This window comes from Cupressus sempervirens, chromosome 6 (assembly GCF_028749045.1).
Source record: "Cupressus sempervirens isolate cs-2001-9-10 chromosome 6, ASM2874904v1, whole genome shotgun sequence".
Classification (NCBI taxonomy): Eukaryota; Viridiplantae; Streptophyta; class Pinopsida; order Cupressales; family Cupressaceae; genus Cupressus; species Cupressus sempervirens.
In genome coordinates this window covers 135,361,996-135,377,523 of record NC_143123.1, presented here as the reverse complement: position 1 = coordinate 135,377,523, position 15,528 = coordinate 135,361,996, and the positions used below count along the sequence as shown (strand labels likewise).

Sequence of the window (15,528 nt, the reverse complement as noted above, 5' to 3'; positions counted from 1 at the left end):
ATTATATTAGTCTCTCTTATTTATTTTTTTACTACGTACTATAAGAGCTATTTGCCTTGATCTTTTCCTACGAGTATGTTCTTGCAGGAAAAGGAAGATTGATATCAAATTGAGAGGGAGTTTGGCACTTCTTCAAAGGCAACTTTCAATAAGGAGCTCAGATGATTAATACTCAGAGGGAGTTCAAAAGTCCATGTGTTTGACTGTATGAGTTTAATGGGCTTACCCCCTATGTACATCATGAAGAAGTGACAACTTCCAAATGATTATCACTTGTATTTGCAGAAGTTATTGGAAGGTGACGATCTTGCAATAACTTAAATCATGATATACATTTTATATAAATGTTGAAACAAATCACAATGAATTTTATCTTGTAATTCAACAACTAAGTGTCAGATGTCATTTACTTGATGGTCTATGAGTTGTTTGTATAGATATATGATAGGTATTTGGTGAATATCATGTGTTGATATTCTGCAGGCAATTACCTTATTGAGTACATGGTGAATATCATATGTTGGTATTCAGGCCAATAATCAGGGTATTTGGTGCATATCATATGTTGATATTCTGTAGGCCGATAGTCATGATATCAAATGTGATATTAAAATGGTGGAAATCTTCTGATCAAATGTATCCTTAAATTTTGCCATTCTAAATATTACCAATGGCGTAATATCTACATGTTTATCCTCCCTAGCTAAGAGGGAGTGTTGATGATTGGTAACTTCAATCGAATAAACCTACGAGTTAATAAGATTGAGATATATATATATATATATAGTCATTATATAAGATATAAATTATATATATCTAAGTATTATTAAATTACAGAAATTACAATAATAATGATTAATGGAACTTATATATATATATATATATATATATATATAACAACTATTATCAAATTGTTATTATATTAATGAACAGACATGTCCCATGAAGGACATTTCTCCTCTTGATTTATTCTCAATATAAATATATGAGATCGCTACCTTTGGAAGACACATACCATAATAGGCAGTGCTTAGTACATTTGCAGCATTCCATGAAATCAACATCCTCTGTGGTATTTTCGTAGCTCATAAACTTGCCCTCCAGTGGCAATATCGATGGAAATGGTGTAGTCATAAAGGAACGACTAGGATTAATGTATTCCCCTTCTCTCAATTCCAACTAAAACAATAATGAGCCCTCAAACACAATTCATTGGTAATGAGCCAGCTCAAAAAGTTACTCAAATGGAGAAATCAGACTTCTCCAATTCCCAACGGAGAAACCCTTGAAGAACTCTTCAAATTTCATAAAATGCATATACAAGAGGATAATCAATTTGTAAGAAGAAAGCCTTTTTATAATACAGAAATGAAATGTGGGATCATCCATGCACCAAACACCCAAGAGCTTCATTGACACACTTTTCACTAATGAAGCTTCAACTTCACATTATCAAATTAGAACAATGAAGTATTAAAGTTTTTCATTAAGCTATGCTTAATTGATAACATGCAATATGTAACTCATTAAATTAACCTAATCAATCACTAAAGGAGCTTCAACTAAGGGTGTCATAACTGCATTGCCAAAAATAGAAACTCTGCAGAACTGAGTTGCTATAAATAGAAAGTCACTTCAATGAGAACCTCAAAACATAATATCAGCTCATGAAGGTCGCAATGATGAACTAACATCGCCAAGCTACTAGAACCTGCTAAATTGGGGACATGACACAAACTCAAAGACAACATGAAAAACAATCTCTTTGAATGATAAGCACTCCAAAAATTAGCACAAACATGCTTAACACACACCCCAACAAATATGAATTGATGAACTTCCTAAAAAAATGCATAGATTGAAACCCTAACACATTAATCCCTACGACTCACTCTTAGACTAGCCTTATCTAGAGTAGCTAATTTGTCATTGTTCCCACATCACCTCAATCTAGAGGTTTGGTTGATATTAGCTATGTCACCGCTTAGGAATGTCACTCTATCCTATGTTGATGATCTCATTGATCAAAAGAAGCACTAGGTATTATAACTAGAGGTTCGGTTTACATCAACTATCTTGTGACCTATACATGTCACTATGTCTTATGGTGACGAACTCATCCCTGAAAAGAAGTAGTAGGTATTTTAACTCATGTCTAAGCATCAAATAGTCTTTAGCATCATATCATCCTCCATCCTGCAATAGTGAGTCTCCCTCATCTTGCATTAGTCAATCTCCTTTGCCTAGTGTTAGGTAGTTAGCTTCTTAGTTCATAGCATGCTATCTCACAACACCTTTTCGCCTTCTTTAGAGTTAGTCCTTCCTCCTAATTAAAGCTTGATTTCCATCTAATTTTCAACTTGTTGTTAATCCTAATCCACCTACGAAACTCAATCAACTTCATATGGTATGTCCTAATTAGTTGTTCCACCCCATCAATTAGTTAATCCAGTTCGCATGTCTCTTCCACGCTTTCTTACATGAAATACCTATACATGTCATCCTCGGCACTCAACACTCCCCATCAACTAGTCGACCTAGTTCACAAGTTACTTCAACACCTACGTATGTGAACTACCTAGCCATGTCAATCTCCACATTCACTCCTTCGTCATCAGTTGATCAAACAACGTTACAAGTCATTCCCACACTATAATATGTCGATTATCTTACTTCCCCACAGTCCACACATTCTAGTCATCCACCTCAACCTCAAACACTCAAGGCTCCAACATGAGTTATGTCATTCTAATCCAACATGTGAGAATTGAGGATGACACATTTCCCCCTCCAAAACTTATTGTTACTCTTCCATCTCCTAACAAAGTTGAAATCCTATTATCTATTAACTCCCTCCAAGTTCAATCATTATCTTCCCCTACCATTATTCAAACCCCATCCAATTGTTAGAGATAAGGATCTCTGATAGATAAACTATTACAATTAAATATATGCAGAGAGTATCTTACTTGAATAATGTAGAATACCTTTCATTTCCTTTGGCAGCAAACTCAGTGATGTCTGATTGAATATCTTCTTGTAGCAACACCTACAATATATAAATTTGATGTAACAGTAATTGATAATATGCAAGTGATAGAATGGAGCAATGTATATAACTGTCGCTGACTACAGGTACTTGAATGTTGTGTGTATGATGCTTTCCCTGCAATAGCGACTCCCTTTATATAATCTGGGACGGGACATGACTCCGAAGAGTCATGTCTCTACGTGACCTTTATATAAATTTGATGTAACAGTAATTGATAATATGCAAGTGATAGAATGGAGCAATGTATATAACTGTCACTAACTGCAGGTACTTGAATGTTGTGTGTATGATGCTTTCCCTGCAGTAGCAACTCCCTTTATATAATCTGAGACAGGACATGACTCTAAAGAGTCATGTCTCTACGTGGCCTTTATATAAATTTGATGTAACAGTAATTGATAATATGCAAGTGATAGAATGGAGCAATGTATATAACTATCGCTGACTGCAGGTACTTGAATGTTGTGTATGATGCTTTCCCTGTAGTAGCGACTCCCTTTATATAATCTGAGACGCGACATGACTTTGAAGAGGCATGTCTGTTAATACAAACAAACAAACAAATGATTAATGCATTGGGTGTCGATAATATATCAAGGCACGATACAGTATTTATGCCCGATAACAAGGCAAAACTTAAGTGCCGATAATATAATCTATGATGTCGATGATAGAATCTGTGATGCTGACAACAGGCATAATAAACATGATCTAAGTGATAGTATAATAACATATTCACAATGATACCGATAGCAGGTATAATACTGTATTCACTGTGATACCGATAGCTGGTATAATAATGCAAGGATGTATGCACAGATGTGTGTACGTATATTGAAATATATACACATATATGTGTGCATAGACCCCTGTATCATATGTTACATCAACAGTGCTATTAGTATATTATGTTTTTCTTCTTTCGACGCTAAAAACATTAACACTTCCTCTTTAGCTAGGAAGAAGAAAACATCAATAGCTCAGAATCATCACATAGTCATCACAGTATGAATAGTAAAAGGATCTCTACTTGCAATTAAGCAATGTCTAGAGATGCTCATATAATCTCTACTTGCACTTAAACAATGTCTAGAGATGCTTACATATTCTCTACTTGCACTTAAGCAATGTCTAGAGATGCCCATATTAATATACACAGTAGGTTTATTATTTACAAGTTCGTCACCTTAAAAATAATTTCTTCCAAATGAATATGTTCATGAAAGATCATCACCTTTCATTACATATTAAATGCTACTAAATAATCAATAGAAGCAAAAACTCAAAAATGAAATATATATTATTTCAAAAATTTATCATTACAATTAATCATACCAAGTTTTTCTCTGAAGTGTTTCAATTTTACTTTAGCAAGAGGCTTCATAAGGATATCAGCTATTTGTTCATCTGTACATATGTATTCCAGATGAATAACTCCTCGATTTACCATATCTCTGATGTAATGAAATGGAATCTCAATATGTTTGGAGCGATTATGAAAAATTGGATTAGAAGAGAGCTTAATACAGCTTTGATTATCACAATAAATCACAGTGGGCTTCAAATGTTCTTTGAAGAGATCTGAAAGCAATTTTCGTAGCCATACTGCTTCTCTAGCACCCAAGGAAGATGCAATGTATTCTGCTTCGGTGGAACTTAGAGCTACAGAAGTTTGCTTCCAACTAGACCAAGAAATCATGCCGAATCCAAGACTGAAACAGTATCCTAAAGTGCTCTTGCGCTCAATAGAACTTCCAGCCCAATCAAAATCTAAGTATCCAATTAGCTCAAGATTGACTTTGTCATATTTGATTCCCATTCCAATAGTACCCTTTAGATACCTCATTATGTATTTAGCTGCCTGCAAATGTATCTTCTTCGGTGCACACATAAACTGAGTCAAGGTATGAGTTGCATAACATATGTCAGGACAGGTATTAATCAAATACATCAAGAATCCAATAATTTGTCTGTAATAAGTAGGATCCACATCTTCAAATTCATTCATATTATCTTTTAGTTTGTGTAGGTTTATCTCTATAGGTGTAGCGGCCAATTTACATTCCATCATTCCAAACCCTAGATCCTTCATTTCAAATTCAGCAAAGAGATCTTGTTTACATTTCTCTATAAGATGTTCATCACCTGTAATTAGCAAATCATCAACATATAATACAAAGATAACCATATCATCACCTTCAGTCTTGAAGTATAGATTGTAATAACTCCAATAGGTTATAATTTCTTCAAACACCAAAAATCTTTATACTTCAATTGTTTGACATTTCGTCAAACACTTTGCAAGCAAGCTCTGATACCACTGTAATAACCCTCCTCAAATCTGCCCTCAAAAAATGCTGAAGAAAGCTTAAGCAATTTCATCAAACAATTCACATGCAAGGGACGTATGACTGATATAGTATTTCAGCTAGCTTCAAATGACTTTTTCTTCAATTTGCATCAATGAGAATCTTGTGCTAGAAGACTACAATGGACTACACAATGACCTAACATGAGTGTGCTATTAATTTTGACAATATTCAGTGCATATATATGAGCTAAGCATGAGAAATGAACACCTACAGCCAACTGACATTTTTACAAACAGTTGGTATGCAAACTAACTAGCAGATAAATAATGATATTAAATTTCTTAAATGACACCAGCAACTATTATCTTCTTAATTGCAATGAAAAAATACAATGCTCATAAAATATGGCCAAGACTTTGGCATTTACATGGATTACAAAATGATAATGTTGGTATAATGCACACTTACAGCTGAAAGCTTATAACACCCTAAAAAACAATACTAACAAAAGAACCTGGTTGTAGATGGCTATAATAATTTCTTTCAATGCTGCCCCTTCTGCTTTGCTTTTTTCGAACTTCTTTTTCGGCCTGCTTTTTTCGGTTCTGTTTTTTCGAACTGCTTTTTCGTACCCGCTTTTTTAGCCTTCTTTTTCGGTTCCGCTTTTTCGGACTGCTTTTTCGTATCTGCTTTTTCGGATTGCTACTATGTTGAATCTCAAGACCATATCTTTCAATGGCGTCAAGATTTCCAGCTTGAAGGGATTTCGTCCTTCAAACTATTGAGACATAATCTCCAAGAAATTCCCCAATTTCTTTGATATTTCCAAGTATGCTAAAATAGAAGCTCTTCCATTTCTTTTATAGTGTTCTCACAAGAGCTCCATCTTTCATTTTCTCAATGTGGGATAAAAGATAACTCCCTTTATGTAACTTATGTCTCCAATGTGTTATGAAATAAAGGAGACTCTTTTAATTTAAATATTTTCCACAAACTATAGTCTATGCATTAATAAAGTTAAATATTTAAATTTAACTTTATAAAATAGCTTTATCAATGCATAACAAATCTTATCAATGATAAACAAGTCTTCTTGTCGATTTTAAACAATTACCATCGACATACCGCTGCCACTGGATGTCTGACCATATCCAAGATGACTTACTATAAATAGTAAGTATGCCCAAAGTTGCCTCAAAACCCCTCAAAAAGACGTGCAACTGAAACTATCTAGGCCAAATGGCCTCGAAGCCCCTTTAATGTCTTGGTTAGCCTACGGGACCGTGGGGAAATAGGCTAACGACAACATCATGCTATGAATGCTAAAAAGGGGACATTACATAGATTTGGATCAGCTTTTTTTTTGGCATATCCTAGTTTCAGTAGATGATTATTTATTCTTTCATACCAGGCTTTGGGAGCCTGTTTAAGACCGTAAAGTGCTTTCTTCAATTTACAAACATGAGTCTTGCAATAAAAAATACTAAACCCTTCTGGTTGTTCAACATAAACTTCTTCTTCAATCTTCCCATTGAGGAATGTTGTTTTGACATCCATTTGATGTACTTTCCATCCTTTAGATGCAGCAATAGCTAGGATTGTTCTAACTAAAGTATACCTAGCAACAAGGGCAAAAGTCTCATCATAAACCTTCCTTTTGAGAGAAACCTCAGGCTACAAATCTTGCCTTGTATTTATCAATACTGCCATCTGCAGCATGTTTAATCTTGAACAACCATTTGGAAGAAACAACAGATTTGTTTTTGGGTCTTGGTACAATGTCCCATACATCATTCTTCAATATAGAGTTATATTCCTCAATCATAGCTTCCTTCCAAGATTGATGTGAAAGTGCTTCTTTAACATTGGTAAGTTCAGATTTTATGAGTTCAGATAGCAGTGCAACATAACAGAATTGATTCCTCGTTCTTTTGCTTTCCTGAATTACATCATCTAGTTCAACTTGATTTTCAGCTAACATTTTCCTGGCCCAAAGGGGTCTCTTCTTATTGGTATGGTTAACGTTTTATGATTCTGTATGGTTAGATATGGAAGAGATGTCAGAATTATCCTCCTCAATTTCGGTAGCTTGATCTTCTTTTGAAATGGATTCATCACTATTACTGGAAATTTTGAAGGCAGTGTCTTCTTCAAATATGACATCTCTGCTAATCTCAATTGTTCTTTGTCCAGGAATGTAGATCCTGTACCCTTTTGAAGTTTCACTATAACCAATGAATATTCCCTTTTTCCCGGAAGGCTCTAATTTGGTTCTCTTTTCTTTTGGTATGTGAATATAGACCAGACATCTAAATATTCTTAAGTGACTAAAATCTGATTTAACACTGGTAAATGCTTCTTCTGGAGTGATGTTTTCCAATATAGAGTGAGAGCATCGATTTTGAATGTAGACAGCAGTATTGGATGCTTCAGCCCAAAAAGAGTAATGAAGATTTTGATCATGTAACATGGCCCTGGCTGACTCAACAATAGATCTATTTTTCCTTTCAACTATTCCATTATGTTGAGGATTATAAGGTACAGAACACTCCCTCTTAATCCCAACAGAAATACAAAAGTTCTTAAAAATATCAGATGTAAACTCACCCCCATTGTCAAACCTAAGGGTTTTGATCTTTTGTCCTAATTGATTTTCGACTAGGGCTTTAAATTCTTTAAACTTGGATAAGACCTCAGATGACTCTCTTTGTTTTAGAAAATAAATCCATGTTCTCCTAAAGTAGTCATCAATGAAAATTACATAGAATTGACATCCATTAAGGGAGGGGACTGATATAGGACTACAAAGCTCTGTATGAATCAATTCAAGTATGTTTTTAGATTTATGAACACTATTAGGAAAGGAGTGTTTACTATTCTTACCTAAGGTACACCCTTTACAGATATTTGAATGATTTGATTTTAGATTTGGAAGCCCTTTTACAATTTTACTTATAGAAGATAAGGCTTGAAAGTTAAGGTGACCTAGTCTTCTATGCCAGATTTCAATAGAATTTTCCTTATCATTACTAAGAGTTAAGTTTAACTTTGGATTTTAATAATTACAAAGCTTATAAAGACTTCCATCCCTAACTCCAATGGATATAGCTTTCTTGATAGATGAGTTCTTAGTCCAAGATAGGACTCTATCTCCTTGAAATGCAATTTTGTACCCTTGATCAGCAAGTCTGGAGATGGAGATAAAATTTCTTTTAATTCCTGGCACATATAGGACATTCTTGAGTTGAAGAGTGATATCAGAATTCAGTCGAATAGAACAAGTACCAATTCCTTTAATTGGGTGAGAGGAATTGTCTCCAATAGTTACTTCTTCTGATTTATGATTTGAGAGGGTTTCAAACTTATCCTTAAATCCGGAGATATGACAAGAAGCTCCACTATCTATGATCTAGGTGTTGTGATTGGAGCTTAACTCACTTGAGAGAGCTACTATAAATGCATAATTTTCTTTATCTATTTTCTCATTATTTTCTTCTTTGCTTGAATTTTCCATTTTTCAGGGCACATAGTGTAGGAATGACCAAGCTTATCACATTTAAAACATCTTACTTTGGACCAGTCACGATGTTTGTGAGATTTTTAATTTTTGTTGTTGTCCTTCTTGTTATGCTTGAACTTTCTTTTCTTATTTGATTTGGAATACAATGCCTGGATGTCACTATCTTGATTTGAAATTAAACCCCTAGATGCTAATCTAGACTCCTCTTGAGTGCATTCATTCTTTAGTTGATCAAATTTTGGAAATTCAGAACGAGAGCTTAAATCTCTAATGAAAGTTTCCCATGATAGTGGAAGACCTCTAAGGGCAATCATACTTAATTCCTTATCATCCATTTGACTTTGCATAGTAGCAAGTTGATCCTTTAATTCAGTAATTTTAAAGAAGTAAGAGGTAATGAATTCTCCATTTTTCATTTTTATGTAAAGTAGATCTTGTTTCAAAGTTAGCAATCTACTTGTATTATTAATTTCAAATGTATTTTGAATAGTGGAGAACATATCAAATGCAATTTTAAGATTGGCTATAGAAGGAAGTATATGATGTTTTATTGAATCTATGATTATTTTCATTGCCTTATTATTACGCCTTTTCCATGTTGTTTTCTCAAATTCATTTTCAGGCATAGGTAAATTTGTTTCAATGTGATTTTCTAATTCCATCTCTCTTAGAATTATTAATAGCCTTGTTTTCCAAGATGAAAAGTTCGATGCTCCATCTAGTCTATTTTCAATTCTTACGTGGTTCACCATCTTAATGCTTAAAAACTTTTCTTCCCTTTAACTTTAGATTTAGAATTAATATTTTGTAATAGTTTTCTTATCAGTTAAGCTTTGATACCATGTTAAAGATAAGGATCTCTGATAGATAAACCATTACAATTAAATATATGCAGAGAGTATCTTACTTGAATAATGTAGAATACCTTTGATTTCCTTTGGCAACAAACTCAATGATGTTTGATTGAATATCTTCTTTTAGCAACACCTGCAATATATAAATTTGATGTAACAGTAATTGATAATATGCAGTGATAGAATGGAGCAATGTATATAATTGTCGCTAACTGCAGGTACTTGAATGTTGTGTATGATGCTTTCCCTACAATAGCGACTCCCTTTATATAATCTGAGACGGGACATGACTCCGAAGAGTCATGTCTCTACATGGCCCAAAGGCCATGTCGAGACATGCCTCTTGGAAGGCACCTTTGTTAATACAAACAAACAAACAAATGATTAATGCATTCGGTGCCAATAATATATCAAGGCACGATACGGGATTTCTGCCCGATAACAAGGCAAAACATAAGTGCGGATGATATAATATGTGATGCCGACAACAGGCATAATAAACATGATCTCTATGATAGTATAATAACATATTCACAGTGATACCGATAGCAGGTATAATACTGTATTCACTGTGATATCGATAGCTGGTATAATAATGCAAGGATGTATGCATACATATGTGTGTACGTATATTGAAGGATGTATGCATACATATGTGTGTACGTATATTGAAATATATACACATATGTGTGCATAGACCCCTGTATCATATGTTACATCAACAGTGCTATCAGTATATTATGTTTTGCTTCTTCTGACGCTAAAAACATTAACACCAATTAACCTCATGAGTCCACCCTTCTTCCCTTCATACTAATTGAAAAACCTTGCATCCTTCCATCTCCTCCATCTAAAGAGTCTATCCATTTAACCCCCTATCAGACCATCCACATCAATCCACTCACCTCAAGAGCTTATCCCAAAGCATGTCAAAATATCCATTGACAAAACTCAAGATCCTATCACTCCACCTGCAACATGTCAAGATCCATTACCATCAACCCATCAAAATTAAGATCATAGCATCCCATCTACTTCACTTCATGTTCCTTTATCACCTCCAATCCAAACCATCCATCACCATCACTCTATCTCCATGGTTTACTTGCATCCATCCATGGTGATGCACTTGCAGCAAAAAACATTTCATACCCACCACGTACACCCCACTTAATAATGAACTCTCATCTAGTTCCCCAAATGAAAAGCATACCATTTTAGATTTAATGATTAAAAAAAATGTTATCAAGTAAAGGCTTAGGCCTACATGAGAAAGGTATATTGGAGCCCATCCATGACAAGGAACATCCATAATCTCGTTGTCTTCATTACATATCGCAAAGCACTTTATCCAAAAATGTTGGTACAACCATTGCAAAATCTAGGTGTGCTTCTAAAACCACAAACATAATTGCCCATCGCTCCTCAAAATCATTTCTTCCCATCTCCCATCCTCCATCATTCCAACCCAAGACAACCTATCACATATCTCCTTCATTGTGTAAATGCCTTTTGGGTCCCTATATCCCAAAATCCACCATAGCATATCCTCCATCTCCCATATCCATTTTGGACCCTTACATCCCAAAATCACATCCTTCATCTTATCCTCCTTGTCCCTTCATCCACCGATCTCATACCCATCATAGACACCCCACCCCTTAAATTCACAATTAAGATCAACAATGGCCCGTGTATCCTATCCACCATCCTACCCCATCACTCATTCATATTCCTTCCATCTCATACATCTTCTCACACTCCTTCCAATACCACTACTAGCAATTTGGATGCCAAACAAAAATTCATAAAGTTGCACATCAAAAACAATCTGAAGATCACTATGTCCACTCCAAACATACTCAAACAAAGCACAGTCTAATAAAAACATGTAGTAAATCCCAAAGGTTGCAAAGGCCCTCCAAAGCAAAAGAAAAAATTGTGGATCCCAAAGAAAACAAAAGCAATGCATCCAAGAGAAAAATCAGCAATAGCATCCAAATTTCCTAATCAACTAGCTAAGAATTCCTCATCTCCATTTTGGATCCCTACGTCTCAAAATTACCCATCATTATTCTTCGAACACATCTACATCTACCTTTCATTTTCCATCGACACTTTCGACATCCCAAACAACATGTGCAAATGTTAATCTTCAGTCCTAGCAATATCCCCTTGTCACACTTGCTTCCCATCATTCCATTTAACCACTTCCCACCACCATATCCCTTATTCCCCATTAACACTGTCTAATCCATGGCTTGGCCAAATCCATGTACCAACATCTAATGATCACACCAAATGGGTTATTAACTTGATATAGAACTTGATGCTTGAGACCTCCATCCTCCCTTATCACCAATCTTCCAAATACATTTTTTTATAAATCAATAAAATTTCTTCCAAACATCAAATAAGTCAAACAATTAAACAATCAAAAAATTAAATATAAAAAAAAAAGTCTAATAGTAAAAACTTGGCAAACAAGTAACTTGGACAAGCGTCATAATAAAAACATGGAAAAGAAACAACATGTGTAATTCCTCCATCGAGTTGCTTTCCACACTCCGTGGTGAGTTCGTCTAGCTACCTATTCATCATTTCCTCCATCTCATTTGCCTATCATACCCGCTCCATTTCACTTCCTCCCTCCTCCTTTGGATCTCAATAAAAATAAAAAACAAAGGTCACCATGTATACATGCTTTATGCACCTCTTAAAATCCCCATCACAATTTACATCCAACCATTCTTACTCCTATCCCTATAATCCCTCCACACACCTTTAGAATGTAATATCTCCATTTTTAGAAGATTTTGCAATTGGTTTGGTCAGCTCACCATCGTGACCCTCGTAAGCTCACAGTGGGATTTAAGGGTCTCAATGCTAAGGTTATAGGCTTTCTAGCAGCCTATGGTGTGTTTTGGCTCTATCTGAGGGACTTACTGTTTATCGTAAGTCAATTGTTGGTTCTGATGAGCTCAGTTGAGTTAGAGGACTTGAGTGATGCTCTTAGTTTTTATTTCAAGCTTCTAGTTTGGGTTTCAAGAATCTTAGAGGGAGCATCTATTTATAGTAAGTCACCCCGTCAAATTCATTCATCATCTTTCTTAATCGGGATCACTCTGGTGTTGTCAGATTTCGATTATGATGCTTTTAATTTTGTTTTCACAAGACAAGTGAATTATTATTATTATTATTCAACATCTAAATATGCTAATGTTGTTATTTTTGTTGGTGTTGTATGCTGGTCACCTCAGTATCATAGCTCATTGGAATCGGGTCGAAAAATTTTAAATCGTGGGCACAAGAAACAATGGCCTTGTGTGTCAAAATAATATGTAATAGTGGACAAGGTCATTATTGGGAGCCAAGAGCAAATAATAAATTATATTATAATGACACTTTATTATATTTTAATGTTGTGGAGTTTGTTCGAGAAACTTGTGCCATTTGAAGATCATAAATATGAACCCATTTGATGGGAAAAGCATCTGATTGAATATTGTTTTTCTTTTGTTGTCTTTGTGACACTTCTGAAGTTATGAATTTTTGTGCCCCTGCAGAAGTATAAGGGTTTGGGATCTATAGCTAATGTATTTTACATTCAATTTTGAGAATTATTATTAAATTTGATTGGCAAATTGTAGTGAGGTATACAATTTGTCAGGTGTTAGTAGTTGAAACCTTATTACGAGATGTAGATGCAGATACTATGGACACATTTAATGATCGATTTAATGATGTTATGAGCTGCACTGGGTGTGATACCCCTTGCAATTATTGGGTGATGACTTGGAGGACATTTTAGATGGGTGTCAGGATCAAGATTTACATGGACTTTCTATTAAGGGGGAAAATAGAGTCATACAAGGAGTACGATACAACGAGGACTTCTGCTTCTTTAGAGGAATGTTTGTTGAGGTACCAAGTAGTTGGACCTCGATTGCAGATGTGTGCGAGGATGATAGCACACATGTAGTGAGCGATCTTGTGATGAGAAGTTCTTATTCATTTCCTATCACAGTGCAGTTAGTAAGACAAAAGCTTGCATAATAGGCGGGGTTATAGAGGCATCATGTGACCAGTCAACTAAAAGTGAGTGATAGTGACATTTCTTCAGCTCTTGAGCATTATGATGCTATCTGTCAAATGCCACTGACATCCGACTGGGGTGCTCCTATATCAGATGAGCATGGTGATTGTTGTTTTTCCCTAACAAAGATTCATGCGCTTTGAGAGGCTATTAAGATCTTGAAGAACAATTACTCATAGTTAGTTATTGACAAGGATTACCTTATGGAGTGGGGTAGCACCTGTTATGAGGCATTGTTAGGGAAAGAGGAGGTGGTTGAGCTCATCGAGGAACTTGAGGTGACTATGGACTCTCTTAAGTGTATTCAGTTGGCTCTTCAGGAGTCACAATCACGATCGGATAAGGTGACCATGGAGTTGGAGCATGTACGATCCACACCAACCCCAGATCTAGTTCAGTTGCACATTGTGGTGGTCAGTGGTGAGCTTGCTTCTACGGTTGAGGATGAGGGACGTAATGATGTGGCAGTCGCATCCGTCTAGGATAAGGGTGCAGTAGGTACAAAGGAAGTGAGAGCATCAATTGAGATGAGCTCTCATGGTAATTTGTTTCCTTATTCCAAGCGCTAATTTATTACTTCATTTCATGCAGCTAGTAGCATTGGACAATTGACACTGCCATGTTTTCAAAGGGATCAATTGTGGGTCGCGAGGGAGCAGGATGACGCTTCCACATATAATTTCTACTGCACTGAGTCGTTCATGGAGTATATACTCGAGAGCTCAGATTTGCGAGAGTATTCTTACAGAGTATCTGAGGGTACTCTCATTCAAGGTTCTCTGTCTATACAACGATTGGTGGGGAAGATTGTAGACCTTGGCAACAATGCTTTCCAATAGGGATTTTGTGTTTGGGTTTTCTAAGAGGGTTGCCAAGGATCCTACCAAGCAAGTAGTTATGCGAAGTCAGAGATTGGAGCGGTCTCCTAATTACCGGTTTGGTACTGATGAGCCATTAACAAAGATTGGGCCTTTATACGAACATTATACACTGGGGTGTGCTTATCATTTTGCTTTTGATTCACAAGTTGAGGATTTGGTTTCTCGTCGGTGGGGGTTGGGTCCAGTTGCATACCATCCATTATGGGATGGGTTAGCACCATCTTTTGTAGATAGGATCGACTGCTGCAAGTTAGACCGCTTGCAGTATCTACACACCTAGAACAATTTATTAGAGGTTGGAGTTGGTGATATTGATTCAAGTTCTTATGGGTGTTATTATCTCCATAGTGCAGTTGAGTGTGAGTGTCAGTTTGATAGGGACTTGGATGTTAACAGAGTTGGTATTTCAATTGGATTGAGTTCCGATGAGTTTTACTGCTTTCAGCGCCTACAGTTAGTTTCCAGATAATTATGTCATTGATATCAGTTATTTGGGTGTTGGTGCTACATGAATTGTTTGTACACAGTAGGGATAGTATGCAGTTCTACCCTTGGGATCTAGGTGGACTACAATGTTCATTTTGTTTCAAGGTTGCTTGGGGACAAGCCATCTTAGGGAGGGAGGATTGTAATGTCCCCATTTTTAGTAGGTTTTGCAGTTGGCTTGGTCAATTCACCATCACAACCCTTGTGAGATGACAGTGGGATTTGAAGGTCTCGATTTTGGGGTTAAAGGTTTTCCAGCAACCTATGGTGTGTTTTGGCTCTATAGGGACTTACGATTTATCGTAACTCAACTATTGGTTCCGATGA

The 15,528-nt window shown here is 35.8% G+C and overlaps 1 protein-coding gene and 1 pseudogene across 1 annotated transcript in view; both read right to left on the bottom strand.

Annotated features, from left to right (window-relative positions):
- Window positions 1-4,871, bottom strand: part of LOC149551587 (putative glycosyltransferase At5g11130) — a 30,525-nt pseudogene extending 25,654 nt beyond the window's left edge.
- The window catches only part of LOC149551586 (S-adenosyl-L-methionine-dependent methyltransferases superfamily protein), a 177,850-nt gene that overhangs the window by 27,999 nt on the left and 134,323 nt on the right, over window positions 1-15,528 (bottom strand). The window lies entirely within an intron of this gene.